Consider the following 15,349-nt stretch of genomic DNA (forward strand, 5'->3'; position numbering starts at 1 on the left):
AGGGGAGGAAAGAGGGAGGACTATTATATACACTACAAAGTTTAATAGTCAAATACTGTATAAACCTTGTGTGAATCTGGATTCTAACAAACCAACCATAAAAAAGACTTTCTTGGTGAAAATTAGGTAAATCTAGATATAGAATGGGCATCAGATGGTATTAAAGAATTTTGTTAACTGACATAATAGCAAGAAGGCTATTTTTCAGCAAGTCCTCATCAGTAAGAGATTTTATGCCTAAACTGGCTATTGTCTGGGATTTGCTTTGAAATACTTTTAAAAAGAAAAATATGGGTATAAGCAAGATTCCACACAATGCTGAACATGGATGACAGATACCCGAGGGTGCACTGTGCTATTCTGCTTGTGTCTGAAAACTTCCATAAAAAAGTGTAATAAAATAACAATATGACAGGCAACCACACAAAGCAGGTATCTGAGGTAGGCCTTTAAAGACAGGTACAATTTAGACACCTCCCCACTTTTTAACAAAACATTTATAAACTACAGCTTATACAGAGGGTACAAGGCTAACTGACTCAGGGTCCAAGCTGTTGTTTAACCTAACATCACTTACCACTTCCTCAACCATATTCTTGAAAAGCAGTATAAGAAAAAAATAATCTTTTAAAACTGGCTTCCAAATGAGCATTAATCTCTTTGGACTAACTTCTATTAGACACCATCCCCCAAAGATAACAGCAGAATTTATTGAGCACTCAATTTTATGCCAGAATCTCAACTAGGCACATTATCACTACACTGGATTTGCTGGAGCAAAGTAAGTACTGTATTCCTACTTTGCAAATAAGGAAATTGTGGCTAATATCCCTACCCTAATAGACAAAGCGACTAAAATGGCAGAGGATTCAATATAATCAAGACTCCAAAAGTCCCACGTTCTTTTCCATACCAACCAAGCACAAACCATCACTCACCTGATGTTAATAATTCAAGTCTGTAAAAGCTCTTCCCCCAACCTTCACCTTCCTTTTGCTTACACTATTCCAGTTCCCGGGACAGCTCTCTGCCATTTATCTCTTATGCGCAAATCCTACAAATCCCTTAACATTTGGCTCAAATGCCACTTTCTCCATTAAAACCTTCCTCCAAGTTATCTTTTTAATTCCCATGGTATTTAATTTGTATTTTTCAATGTATTAATAGCATCATCTTATCCATTAGACTTTAAAACGTCTCTGAATCAGAATTAGGGTAGGAAAAACATGTACCATATTTTTACAAACTGTTCTGATTGCCACAGTGTTCTGTGAAATGTTAAGTCATGAGGGAGGAGACCAAAAGGACAGATACTAAGGATACTGTAATAGGGAGGGAGGGAAACATAAAATTATCAACTACGCACCCATTAAAAAGCATGGATATATTTATGCCTATATGGGAAAAAATTCTAGGATACTAAGTGAAAAGGCAAGGTGAAAAAGTGTTTCAAGTATAACACTTTTGCATTTTACATTTACATTTTATAGTTCTATACTCTTTGAATATTTCCCACTTGTTACTTATATTTTAAAAATATTTAAACTATATACATGTCAAATATCACTAAACTTATTTATATAGCTATTGTTATAATCAAGTTAGCAAGTCTTACATATGGTAGAACTCAAATATACACAAACCTATACATAAGATATGTATCATGACTTATAAAAAAAACAGAAAAACATCTTTTCAGTAAACTAGGCATCATTTAAAAGAAAAATATTCTCACCTTAGTCTTATTTGTAAACTTTTAAGGGTTTTAAAAATGATATAAAGGAATTTACATGTATACACAATAACTATAGTAAATATCTCTAGCCACCCTGCCATGACACTGTTGATTTTAAAAAAGCAAAATTCAGGGAAGAGGTTATAACTCAGTGGTAGAATGCACACTCAGTGTGCACAAGGTCCTGGGTTTAATCCAGGACCTCCATCAATAAATAAATAAACAAACCTAATTACCAACCCCCTACCAAAGACACAAAAATAAAATAACATAGGCATATTTTATTAAAAATAAAAAAGCAAAATCCAACTTATAGATCTGCATATTCTCTCATTACTTGCCTTAAAGGAATTGTACCTGTGGTCAGCACTTAGCACTAGTTTTTTAAATCCAGGGTACTTCTACCTTACTCTTTGATATACTCCTCAAAGTGTTAAAAATGGAGCCAACGAAATCATACATTAAACTCAATATATTTGGCATTATACTATAATAAACATGATTTACATATTTCTAGCTTTCAAAATATTCCATAGTATTGTTCTTTGCTTTGTAAGTATTCTTTGACAATAGGTTGGGGAGAAGAGGTGAACTGACGGAAAAAAAATTTACCATTACTCCTATCACCCAAGACTATCACTGATCTGAAGTCAGAAAATCTCAATGAAAGCCAAAATACTCCAGTTCTAGGCTGTATTTCATTCCTAACAGCAATGTGAATAAATAAAATTAATCACTATAGGAAGCTAACTCTAAGTTTGCTGCCCTGAAGGTTAATTACCTGGGTAAAACACACATTAAGATTTGGGATGGGTCAAAGGTGTGCCTTTCTCAGTACATATAGTGAGGACCTGTTACTTCCAGGAAACTAAATGTGCTAACATTTTGGAAGTTCTTCATGTATCCCTCAGGGATATGAGCATCCCAATTTTAAGGCCACTGGTTCTCAAACCCTCACAGTGCATCAGAATCTAGTTAGAAGATTTCAAAACTACAAATACTCAGATCCCACCTATCTAAGACTTATTTGAATTAGCTTGGGCAGGGTGACAGGCATAGATTTTTATCAGTATTTTTTAAAGTTCTTCAGGTAATGCATCCCTGTGCAGAAAGGACTGACACACACCATACTACCTACAGCTAAGGAATATATTCACAAACACTTAATAGTTTTCCAACTAAAAAATTTTGTACCATTCATCACGGTGTAACAGAAACCGAAATCAGAAGGTCTAGAATATGGTTCCATGCTTGCCTCTAACTAGCTGAATGAACTCAGACAGCTTGAACTCTGGTCCTGTTTCCCCACTCGCAAATGAGAGTAACAATGCTTCCCTCGTAGGGTTACTGTTAAGACTAAATTAGAGAATATATAAAGTTGCAATATAAGTTCTTTCTAGAGTATAACTTACCATAATGAGTGAACATTACTTCTTTATGTTTAAGACTCAACATAAAAACCTTTAACTCAGTAATTTCTCTTCTGGGAATTCACCTTACATAAACAACAACACTAGTATAAAAGAATGAATTGCATAATATTTACTGAAGCACGGCTTGTACTGGTTCAAATACAGAAAGTGAACAATCTAAACTCAACAAATAATAGTTTAGTAAAATAAAAAGCCATGAACTAAGCATTACAAGTTATTAAAATTAAAGTTATATACAATAAAATGTCCATAATATTGAATAAAAATATCAAGTTGCCTAAGGTATGTAATCTGATCCCAGTGTTAACAAAAGGGCAATATATATATATTTATTTTCATACTCCACACACACATATATATATACACATACATATATAAACACCTAACTTTGGTAGGAGAGGAGGTACTGTTGGCTACATTTTTGTATTTCTCTGTGTCATAAGGTGTGTTGATGTTAGCAAATTAAGTTGTTGTTTTTTAAAGGCCCTATATTAATACAGTTTAAATGCATTACAGCTTAGAGGCTTTAACACAGAGTAGACTAGCAGCAATATTTTCAGTTTATATTAGTACTAGGCTGATAACCAACAAAGACTTGTCTCAAATGGTTATCCAGTAATTCTCAATTGTTGCACATTCTTAAGTAGAATCAGTACAGCATTACAGAGAAATACCTTAAGAAATATTAATTAGGTTATAACAGAAAACTAAAAGAAATCATTTGAATGCATGGTCTGAGACAACTGGGGGAAAAAAAAAACCACTTTAAGCAGCAGACTTAAATGAAGTTTTAAAAAGATTTTCTTCTTTAGGCTAAAATTTTCCAAAGTGTGTTCCTTAATGACCACTCACAGTGTTTTTTGAAATAAGAGGTTCCTTGTCCAATACATTTAAGATATGCTGCTCTCTAGCACCCACATGTTCTTTTGCAAGCTGAGAACATGTCATTCTGGAATTCGTTGTCATTAGCATAGTAAAGGCTCTAAGAAGCCCCGCAATTAAAACTGCTTAACTTTAACCCAGTTTATTATTGTAACTTTCTGTAAATATGTTAACATAAAAGATGGTATTTTAAGAAGCAGTTATTTCTAGTCATTTCTAAGAAAAGGAAAAGTAACGAGTTATATACTTGAACTTTCTTAACTTTTGTCTAGGAAAAGTCATAACTTTTGACAGTTGAAAGTTTTAAAAATGTTTAGTTTATTATGACTATCATGAATAGTCAAAGAAAATTCATGAGCTGTACAAATCTGTAAATCATATAAATATGAGGAAATCTTTTAGGTGATGAATATGAATTGTGATTTTTAATGTTTCTCAAATATTCAAGAACAAGCCTTGAAATGGTGATCTGTTTCCCAATGACTTAAAAGTGAGATGACCAAACCACTTTCCTAATGATATACAAGTTAAAAAAATTTCTAAGTTTTTGCTCAGAAAACAACAACAAAAACCACTTAGACTGCAGTGTCTGAAAAGAGAAACCAAATCTATGTTAGTTTCAAAGAACACTGAGTTATATACCAAAAAAAGTGTCTGTGGTACAAAGTGTCCAGTATTATTTAAAGGAAATTTACTTTACATTCATTTAAATAAAATTTTTTGGAAGGCACACCAAGTAACTCATAGGAAATAAACTTAATAAAACAAGAACTTATCTTAGGAAAACAACTAAGCAAATACTAAATAACAAAAATAGTAAATAAACTCTAAGTTTAACTTCTGAAAACACAAAGGTAAAAGGGGGAACACAATAAATTACATAAAATTCTCATTATTCAATTTGTTGGAGAAAACTTTATTTCTAAACACTAAGCTTTAAAAGGAATTTCTTGTTAGGGTATTATAGAGAACACAGAATTATAGTAGGAAATATATTAATCAACTCTCTAAGCAGATACAAAGTTTCATAATCCCATTTTTTATAATCAATCCCTTAAGGAAAGTCATATTTCTAACTCCAAACACAATCCAGGGAAAGCAATTCACAGTGATTATGTTAAGGGTTCCTGGACAATATGGTCTAAATTTTCTCAAGTTACAATCTTGGATTTCCAAAGTCTTTTTCAGAATTGTCCAAATTAGAAAAGGTCCTTAAATCTGGCGGGCCACTACTTATCTCTCCAGTCATATCTTTTAAATTCTCCTACCTACCTCCACTTTAGGTTCTACCATTCTCCCATGTCTGGGTCATTACACATACTAATCCCTCTGGCTGAATGCCATTTCACACATATCTTGACTAAATTAACTTCTCTAAGTCTTTCTGGATCAACTTTACCTCTTGTGGAACTCTTCCTGACCCCAGTGTGTACCTACATGAGTCCACAGTACTTTGGGTAACACCGCCTCCACTGGTACTTAGTGTACTGAACTGTAAACAGGAGTTAAAGCATCTTCCTCTCCATTATGAACATAAGCTTACAGTTACAGTACAACTGTAAGAACAAGGATCACTGTACCACCAACATCTAAGGGCATTCTGGCACATGACAGGCCTGCAAACCTCAAAAAATGAGTGCAAATTTCTGGTTGTCAAGTTTGATGAAATGATACAACTTAGAACATCCAGAGTAACAAATGGATTGAACGTCAAATACTCCATGACTATCTTCTCAACCAGACTTATGATAAAGATTAGCAAACATTTATCTTTGGTAAGATCCTTGAGTATTCCTACTTCTGCTAGTATAGGAGCCATATAATTTAGAGATTAAATGAAGGCACCCTTGGATGAAAAGCAATCAATTTTATTTCAACTGCAAGGTGGTCCTAGAAAACATCTGTAGGAAAAATTTGGAGCTATCTATCATCCTCTCTAAACTTTAAACCTTAATTCTGTTTATGATGAATCGGTTTTACAAGATTCAGGCTTGCCATAGAAAGTGTAATGTTTTACATTTAATCATGCTAAAAGTGCTGATAAAATATTGCACAGATGTTAAATAAATGACCTGGCCACCAAAATGGAAGACACAAGTAGCTCCTATCTGTATACAATTCTATGTTGGTATTTAAGAAAATCATACAACATAGTCCATATTTTTCTCTACCTACAAATTTCCCTCATTCAACTGCTTAGCAAAGACCTATACTTAGGGTCAAGCTGCCTCTACCATTCATTTACCTTCTTTTAATGTCTGAATGAAAAAAACCATCTTATATAGTTAATTAAGATTATCTCCCACTGAGCCCTACTAAGTCTTTTATAAACAGTGCCCCAAATCAGAGATTACCATTTTAAGATCTAGAACTTGCTACTCTTGACATAAGATGTCCAGTACAATAGAAACCACAAAGATTTCTCTCAAATTAGTCTCTGTACATACCTGTCCACCTCCCCTCCAACTAAAACAAAAAACAAACAAAAATACCTTCCCCTAGCCCCCCACCCCCATACTATTTTTATGTACTCTAGTAGTCAGTTATAGGTTTTATTCTCCTAGGCAGGTATTGAATAGGTGGTTTTGTAGTGTCATTTTATGGTCAATTTCACCAAATCCCTTCCAGGAAGCAGATTTTTGGAGCTTTTTCTGGCCCAAATAAACATATCACCCTAGATAGGTGATAATCACTGCCTTCTTTCCTGTCCCATTTGCAGTCAAAGTATTCTGACATTCACAACCCACCCCCACACCCCATTTTGTATTTGGCAGCTACAGTAAAATGCCCATAAGGTGTACATATCTGGATATTTTCCACTACTCTACTCTAAAATCTTTTCTCTTTCCACAAGAGACTAGTAAGACAATAAGAAGAGAAAATTTGTGATGTGTAAACTGAAACTGGATGGGATTACAGAAGTTTTATTTGCAGAGGTGGGATACACTAAAGAAACTATCCTTTTGCCAACATGTTTGAATAACCATTCCTTTTTAATTCCTTAATGCAATTTAGAAAAATATAAAAATGAGTCAGGCAAGGGCGAAATAAAACTTTTCATTAAAAAAGTCAATATAAGAAAACTTTCTGCAATTTCATTAAGAATTAAAATGGGTCTCTGGAAGGTGAAACTTGTGTTCAATTAGGCAAGTCTTAATTTTTCATTTATAAAGTTGGAGCTTTTGAGTTACTGAAAAAAGTCACTAAGAAAAAAATATTAACCTCATGTCTCTAAGCAAACCGCTATGAGAAAATCTGAGAAGGAAAAGCATGTATCATGTACCTATCTATGGAATAATTCTATACAGTGTTCCACTGGGAAAGCTTGAAAATATTTTTCTGTAAATTCAATTTTTCCACTACAAAAGCAACAAGTTTAAAATTAAAAAAGTCTTATATCTATATTGCTAAATATAAAAATCACTATTAAAATATTAGCTTCTAAATGACAGGGTTTGAAGAAACCTTTCCCCACCACATCAGATTTCAGGAGTAGGAGACACAGGAGTTAGACTACTGGTAATCCAAACAGCTCCTTTTATTACTGAAAAGCTACACTGGCAAGCATAATTTAGACCTAGGCCAACAGGGCTTCCTGACACCACACCCCATAATTACCCTAACCTAGTCACAAGTAGCCCTGGACAACCATGGTCCTTCTCCAGGAGGGGCAGAGTCTACCCCTGGTGGCCTCATATAAGCAAAGTGCTTTCAGCATGGAGTGGACTCCCAAAGAGAAAGGATGGGAGCTGAGGCATTCAATCAGTTTCTTCTCACAAATTCATCAAAAGAAAGAGTGAGGAGGTGGGACAATAGGAGCAAGTCAGACTATTTTTATACCTTCTTAAAAGTAGCAAGAAATCTATTTAATATGTCACAAAACAATTTACACTGTTGTAAGTACAATTTTTATCTTAATCACATGTGTCAGTAAAATGGCCTCAAACTGTGCAAGCTAGACAAAGCCACATGAGGTACAAGAATTCAGATATTTAAAATACGTATCTATAAATTTTAAGAACATAAAAAATACAGAATATTTTCCTATTTTAGAAACCCAACAAATTCAAAGGTTGCTGAATTACAAAGTACAAGGAACTTGAGTCCAGGAGACAGAACCAATCTCCCCTGGAAATTATGAAGATCCTGACAGTATCTATAAAAAGGAGACAGTCTGGTCACTGAGAAGATTGATTGTGGATGTCACGTCTGGCCCAAACCTCTAATCATAATTACTTCTGCTAACTACGATAAGTACTTACACAGGAAGACAAATTATCTTTCAACACCAGAAAGATTTATAAACACACATGGAAGGTTTAAGGCAAACAAAATCCTAATATTAGTATCTGTGTTAAGACTGCATTATCTGGCTTACAACTTGTAATGCCCAAGAAAAACTGGTCTATTAAAGTGACAACCTTATAAGACCAATTTACATATGGCGGTAATTAATTTAGACTTTTTAGAAAGCTGAAATCTTATTAATATTGAAACATCTAAGAGAACTTTAGACTCAAATTAGGAAAACTATTATTAAAAATAAACACACTTTAAATTGTTTGAAGATGCTTAAGTTTGTTAACAAATCTAATAAAGATCAGAGTTAGACTTACGTAAATAACAAAAATGAACTTTACCCAAAAAACTGAACTTTGAAAGCTTAAGAACCAGGATTCTAAAATACAACTTTAATTTTTAAAATGTGTGTAAACCTTTACTGCATACACAAACTTCCCTCAGGGTCACCAAAAGACAATTTTAAATAACTCAATTTCACCAAAAACTGGACTTTTAAAGACATTCTTGAAATAAGGGAAATACCAACAATTATTTATGACATTTGTGCAGATAAAGCAAACCATTTTTTAAAAGATATTAAAAGAACAAGAACAGAAATTTAGCCAATTAAAACTATATATCTTTTATTTTTTTAACCAGATTCCTAGCCAGACTTCCTTAAGCCATCCTTCAATGCTCCAGGTCACATGGTGAAGAGTCACCTATTAAACACGAATCTTAGCAGTAAACAAGCTTTTAAAATCCTTAGGTAACACCCTTTATTAATATTTTCTTGATATACAATACCTTTAGAAGTATTACATTTCTCTTAAGCGTTTAAGAGCATTTTTCTAATAAAGCTTTCCCTAAAAACCTTTACCCCAAAAAACTGTCACTAGTTTTAAGCTAAAATCTCATGAAGTACCAAGCCCTGATTTTAACATGACTGTCTTATCCCACCTATGTCCATATGTCCGCAATTCTCATCCCACCCCAATGTTTAAATACGTGTTAGAATGAAAAGCTAAGAAAAGTCGGTTTTCCTTAGCCATGTTCTCAGAAGTAGCACCAACTTTTACACGTGTGTCTCAACATAAAATTTAACAATTAATTTCCCCCAAATCTGGCCCAGTTCAGATACAAATCGATTGCTAAAATATTTGAAGCCTGTAATCTTTTCTCTGGTTTAACTTACACATTTTTTCTGAACATCGAAATCTGTCCCAGTATCAAAAACACAACACGCTAATGGCACCTAACACATTGAGCACAAGTCGCCGTTTCTTTCATACCCACACCTGTCTACCGGAAGCTTTTCCTGGACACACTCGGGCCCTCGAGAACGCCCACACTTGTTTTCACAAACCCACTGCTTCCTCTTCGCCCACTTCCAACTCGCACGCTTTTCGGGATTCACCCGGCCTTTCCCCCCTTTCCGAACCCAAGGGCTGGGCGGACGAACAGCTCGGTCTCTAACCCCAAGCGCGCCGAAACCAAGGAAGAGTCGGGTGGGCCCCCCAGCGCCGCAAGGCTGAGGCGTGGGGGCGGAAAGGAAGCGGGAAAGCCGAGAGCAGCCCCCTCGCCGGGCGCACACCCCCTTCCGGCACCCCTCCCCCTGCATTGTGCGAGCGGGCCCGAGGCCGCAGCCGTCCTGGGCACCCCGCAGGCCCCGACCGCCCTCCGGCCGGCGGGCTGTCCCGCCGAGGCCGCCACACAAAGCCCAAGGAGCCAGCCCTGCGGCGCCAGAGCACGGGGAGAGGTGCAAGCGCGACTGACTTACGGGGCTGCTGCGGCCGCGCTGCCTCAGCCGGGGACACCGACCGTTGGGCACACGGCGGCGTCGCTCTTGGCCTTCTTTCCCTCCTCCGCCTTCGGTGGCGGCAATATCTTCTTTCTCCACCTACCACCCTCCCCCCCACCCCACCTCCTCCTTCTCCTCTCCCTCCTCCTCCGAACCACCGAAGTACCGAGGGTGAGACACAGAGACTCACAACAACATGGCTGCCACCGCCGCCTCCCCTCCCCTCCCCCTGCCCGCCGAGCGCGCGCAAGGCACTCCGGGAGAAAGGGGAGGGGGAGCACTCACCGAGGTGCGGCTCCTTTCAGTGGCTTCCGACGCTTCTCCCGCGCTTCAGGCGCCGGCCGGCGGGAACTCTGCGCGTGCGCACGCTCTCTGCGCTCGCGCGTTTCGGCCGTCCCTCCAGCGTGCGCTTCCCCGTCCTCACCTTGCGGGCTCGGGGCTGGTTCTGGGCTCGGCGGCGGCGCCAATCGGGAGCGCGCGCCGGCCTAGGGCGGCGCAGGCGTGGTGTTTCCGAAAGCTACTTTGGTCTCTGTTTTCCCGTGTGGGGCTTCGCCTTCCGAACTCGCTTACCCTCAGCTTCCTGCCCCGTAGCTCATTGTTCTCTCCCAACTGCCTGTGCGAGTGTCAGCGCCCCGGACCGTGATGTATTACTCGCACTTCGCTTTTGGGGTGCAGGTACCTACAAGAGCTGGACAGTAATTCAGGCCTTTAGGTTTCACCATTGCTCTCTGCAGCAAGACGATGGAGACGCATTTTGGGTGGAAATGTGAACCCCTTAAGTGGACTGTCATTCTCCCAGTGGTTACTCCATGGGCAAGTGGAGCCGGCTCAGTAAATTGCTGCCACCCCGATGCTTGACCAGGTAAACACAAAAGAACTCGGGTGGTTCTCCTGCCAGGCCACTCCTGGCTGCTTCCCAGGTCTGGATTTCTGTGACAGGCTCTTAACTAGCCTTGTGGTCAGTCTCACTACCTCCAGTCAGTTCTGCTCGTTGCTATCCAAAATGAAAATCTGACTCCTGGAACTCATGCCTTGCCTTCAGCTTCATTCTTCCTGTTACCCACACTGCATTTCCCAAGTGTGTTCTGTTCAGTGCCAAAAGATGTTCCTTTAAGAAATGTTCCATAATCAGGTAAGTATGGGAGACACTGGGATGTACGTATTTTGCTGCTTTCTCCTTTCCCCTCCATTGGGCTGATAATAGCAAAAGAGTCTTTATGTATAGTTGCTTAGTCCAGGTGAAAATAGGTGCACCCATAAGAGGCCCTCCCTCAGAATTTGGAACTGGGGCTAAGAGATCCCAATCTCTCCTTGGGAAATCTTTTAAACCTGGCCTCTCTGAGCTTACTTGAATGACCATGTGAACAGGAAACTGGTAAAGAAGAGGAGTCGAGAGAAAAGGAGATTATGACATTTCCTTTACCCTTTGTTCCTGTACCTTGTTGGCTGCCTCTTCCTTTGGATTCTGAAACACGTCCCTTGATTCGTAAAATGAATTCTACTTTTTTCGCTTAAGCTAGATAAAGAGAGTTTCTGTTACAACCAGGAATTCTAACTAAAAGCCATGTATATACCATAGTTATTTATTTAGTGCTTACGGTATGCAAGCACTAAAGCATTTTCCATGTCTCATTTTAATATCCCCATAAGCAGGGCAGCTTCATGAGCCTGTGACCTGTGCCTCACACAGGCCACAGCCTTGCTGAGGCCACAAGGCCTCAAGCTTAAGAAGGCTTCTGCTGTTTGTTTAATGCTCTGATGTTGTCATCTAGAAAGTATTAATAGTTTTTGAAAAAGAGGGCCGCCTCATTTTCATTTTGCACCGGGTTCCCCAAGTTACATAGCTCATCGAGGCTTCTTGACTACCAGACTGCTTAGCACCTTTAAAATCAAAATATGCTTTGTAAATATCCAAGTGAGGGACATAGTATGCAACATTTCCCAAACAAATTTGACTCTAGAGAACTTTACTTCATGGTAAATCTCTTAGAGGTTTCATGCTGTGGAGAACACAGATCAAAGCCCAACCCTTTAGGATCAGACTCTGCCTATCTCCAGCTCCTGATTGCCTATGTATGGTGAGCCGTTTTCTTGCTTCTGTGTCTTCACATACGCTTTGCAGTCTGGCCTTGCTCATTATGCACCTTCTGATCATAGTTGGCTTCCTTTGTAGATTTACCCACAAGGAAAGAATGCACTCCTCAGCTACTATAAATATCAGGTGTGCTTGATAGTTAAGGTGGTGGACATTGTAAACATCATTGACATTGACGCCTGACAGCCATTTTAACCACCCAGGAGCTTATTAGAAATGCAGGATCTTGGCCCCACTCCAGACTTTACTGAATCAGAATCTGCATTTTAACAAGATTCCTGGGCAACTCCTCTACACAATAAAGTTTGGGAAGCATTGGTAATCCAATCACAATAATTCCATCTCACTTAGTAGGAACGGGTTCTGTAATGGGTATGTCATCTATTTTGAGCCAGCGAGACACAAAAGTGGCAACTCAGAGCATCTCGGAGGGGAAAAGCCAGTCTATCTCCCCTCCTGGATGAAAACAAGACAACAAGGAAGCATGTTGCCTTAGTTCGTGCTGTCAGGGGTCTTATGACACAAGGGAACTTAGACTGTAGCCAAGACTGCCAGTAGTATTCATTCTCCCCTCCTTTAGTAACAGACTGGTCCAGGGAACATTCCTGTGGGCTGGAGGAAGAATAGGATGGAATGAGTACCCTACACTTTCCAGCAATACTCATTGCTTCTTAGGAATGTGTCTATGTGGCCTGTTGAGACAAGTGGTTCTCAACCAGAGTTGCATATCAGAATCACCTGGACAACATTTTAAAGATATTAATTTACAGGCTCCATCCAGAGATTTTCATCTAAGAGGCCTGGACTGAAGCCTGGACACTGATATTTTTAAAAAGCTCCTTAGTGGTTGTACTGTGTAGCCATTGAGAACTGCCAGTTTAGACTGATCACATCTTACAGCGTAATGCCATTTCATTATTCCCTATGCAGATATCTCCTCTCCAGTGGAACTGCTCATGAAACCTCTTGTAAACTCTTTTGATAACTTTGTTGTTTTTATAAAAATAATTTAAGCCATTATAAAAACTTCAAGAAATAGAAGTTCAAATATCCCAATTTTACTATCACAGAAATACTACAAATATCCACAGTTGATGAGCACCATTATTACAAAGACAAATACTGATAGAAGGATGGATAGAGAGCTACATAGTGAGACAGTAACCGGAATAGGCTCAATCTGCACATGGTGTTCTTAAAGTACAGTGTTGAATTTAGTCTTACTTGAATTTAACAAAAGAAATAACTGAAGGAACTACTGGGATGCATGTTTCTTCATTGCAAGAGAAATTGACTAGTAAAAGGTTAAACACAGTGATAGAAATTGTTAATGGGACAGAGTAACTTTATCAAACTATATACTTCAGTATTGATCAGTACTGAGTTGAGTTCCCTGCTATGAAAGGTAGATCAGCACACTTTCACTTCCTTCTACCACTTCCCTGTACGTCCTAATTTTTTGATTATACTATTTTTCACTTTATCAGTTTATAATATTTACATTCTATTTTTATACATCATTTCCATATTAATTTCTCTTAGTTTCAGTATTTAAGTGTACTGTTTATATTGAAGTATAGTTGATTTACAATAATGTGTTAGTTTCTGGTGTACAGCAAAGTGATTCAGTTATATATATATCATATACATATGTATACCTTTATGATATATATATTCTTTTCCAGATTCCTTTCCATTATAGTGATTGCAGTAAGCAATTACCACCCCTGGGGGAATAGAGGAGAGAAAGGAACATTAGCTGAACTAAGAAACAAAAAATGAGCCCACAGAGTTGGGACTTGGACCTCTTTGGAGGGTGCACCCTGGTTGCTCGGACCTCAGGAGTCTAGAAAACAGGCCCCCGGGAATGGGCCTTAGACCTCTGTCTGAGGAGGGGCCCTGTCCAGCCTCTGCTTACACCTCCCAGGGGGTACTATCAGGCTAATTCTGGGAGGTTCAAAGAAGCTAGAAATTAAAACCCGCTGCACAGTTGGGCTGAAGTGCTATTTTGAGATCATTCTCACAGGAGTAACATGCAGACTGGAAGAGGCAAGAAGCTTCTCCTTTTTTGTGCCTTCTAATGTCTCTCCAGGTGCCCATAATTGGCAGTGTCCAGCTGATAAAGAAGCATCGTTTCCAGAATCCCAACATCAGCATCACAAAATTTGGAGCTGAGAGACAACAGATTAATAAGCAGTACAGATGATGATAAAGCACCAAAATGAGGTGAAAAGGATGATTGGAGGGCTAAGGAAACATGGAAACACAACACTGACTACACCATTATACAATTTGGCTGAAAACTGAATTAATAACTTAGTGAAAAGGCTTGATTTAAATATAGTGAATTTTCAAGAAAAAGACAAAAATTAAAGCGATTAGTTAGGAGATGATACATGTGAAGGACAAAGTTTTTTTTCCCCCCAAAATTCTTTTTAATAGTATCTTTACCTTAACTTTATAATAATAGTTGTATAAATGTTTCAAGTACGAGTAGTCATTGTCCCTGAAGTAGAGAATCTCTCAAAGATCAGAGAAAAAAATATTCAGAGCCAATATACAGAAAAAATTGCCTGAAATGATAAAATAACTTAATGTCCAAATATCAAGGTTATATTGTAATACCAGGAAAATCTGTTCAAGACATTGATAGTGAGACATATGTGATTAAGACACTGAACTTCAAAATTAGAGAAAAAAATTCTTAAGTAGGTTAAAATCAAATCAGCCTCAGTTTCTCCATAAGACTTCCATAAGAGCAATGTTCACAAAATCCCGAGGGGAAAAAGAGCAAGACCCAAGAATAGTTGTTGCTTGAGTTTAAATAAAACAAAATGGCATTTTCAATTATGGAATAACTTAGGGAATATGAAGGTATCATGAAAGATTGCAAATGGACACAAATTCTTTGTAGATTCTCTCACCAAAAGACAGTCTGTTTCTTCATCTTTTAAATCCATGCTGGCCTTATGATTTGCTCTGGCTAGTTGTAGCAGAAGGGATACTATATAAGCTTGGAGCCTAGGCCTCACTCTCCCTCTCTGCAACCACGTGAACAGGCTTGAGCAAGCCTGCTGGAGGGGCTACAGAGGGCCTTGGCTGACTGCCAGACCGCAACCAAG

At 38.3% G+C, this 15,349-nt stretch overlaps 1 protein-coding gene across 11 annotated transcripts in view; it reads right to left on the reverse strand.

Annotated features, from left to right (window-relative positions):
- The window catches only part of PUM2 (pumilio RNA binding family member 2), an 83,727-nt gene extending 73,291 nt beyond the window's left edge, over positions 1–10,436 (reverse strand). For 8 of the 11 annotated variants that reach the window (XM_074341715.1, XM_074341713.1, XM_074341709.1 and 5 more), the window contains exon 1: positions 10,112–10,267. The gene's annotated coding sequence lies outside the window, so the exon portion shown is untranslated. Of the gene's footprint in view, positions 1–10,111; positions 10,268–10,417 lie in introns of those variants that run through there. The other 3 variants (XM_074341710.1, XM_074341711.1, XM_074341706.1) reach the window with 2 other exon arrangements.
- Between the last annotated feature and the right edge of the window lie 4,913 nt (positions 10,437–15,349).

Source organism: Camelus bactrianus, chromosome 15 (genome assembly GCF_048773025.1).
Source record: "Camelus bactrianus isolate YW-2024 breed Bactrian camel chromosome 15, ASM4877302v1, whole genome shotgun sequence".
Classification (NCBI taxonomy): domain Eukaryota; kingdom Metazoa; phylum Chordata; class Mammalia; order Artiodactyla; family Camelidae; genus Camelus; species Camelus bactrianus.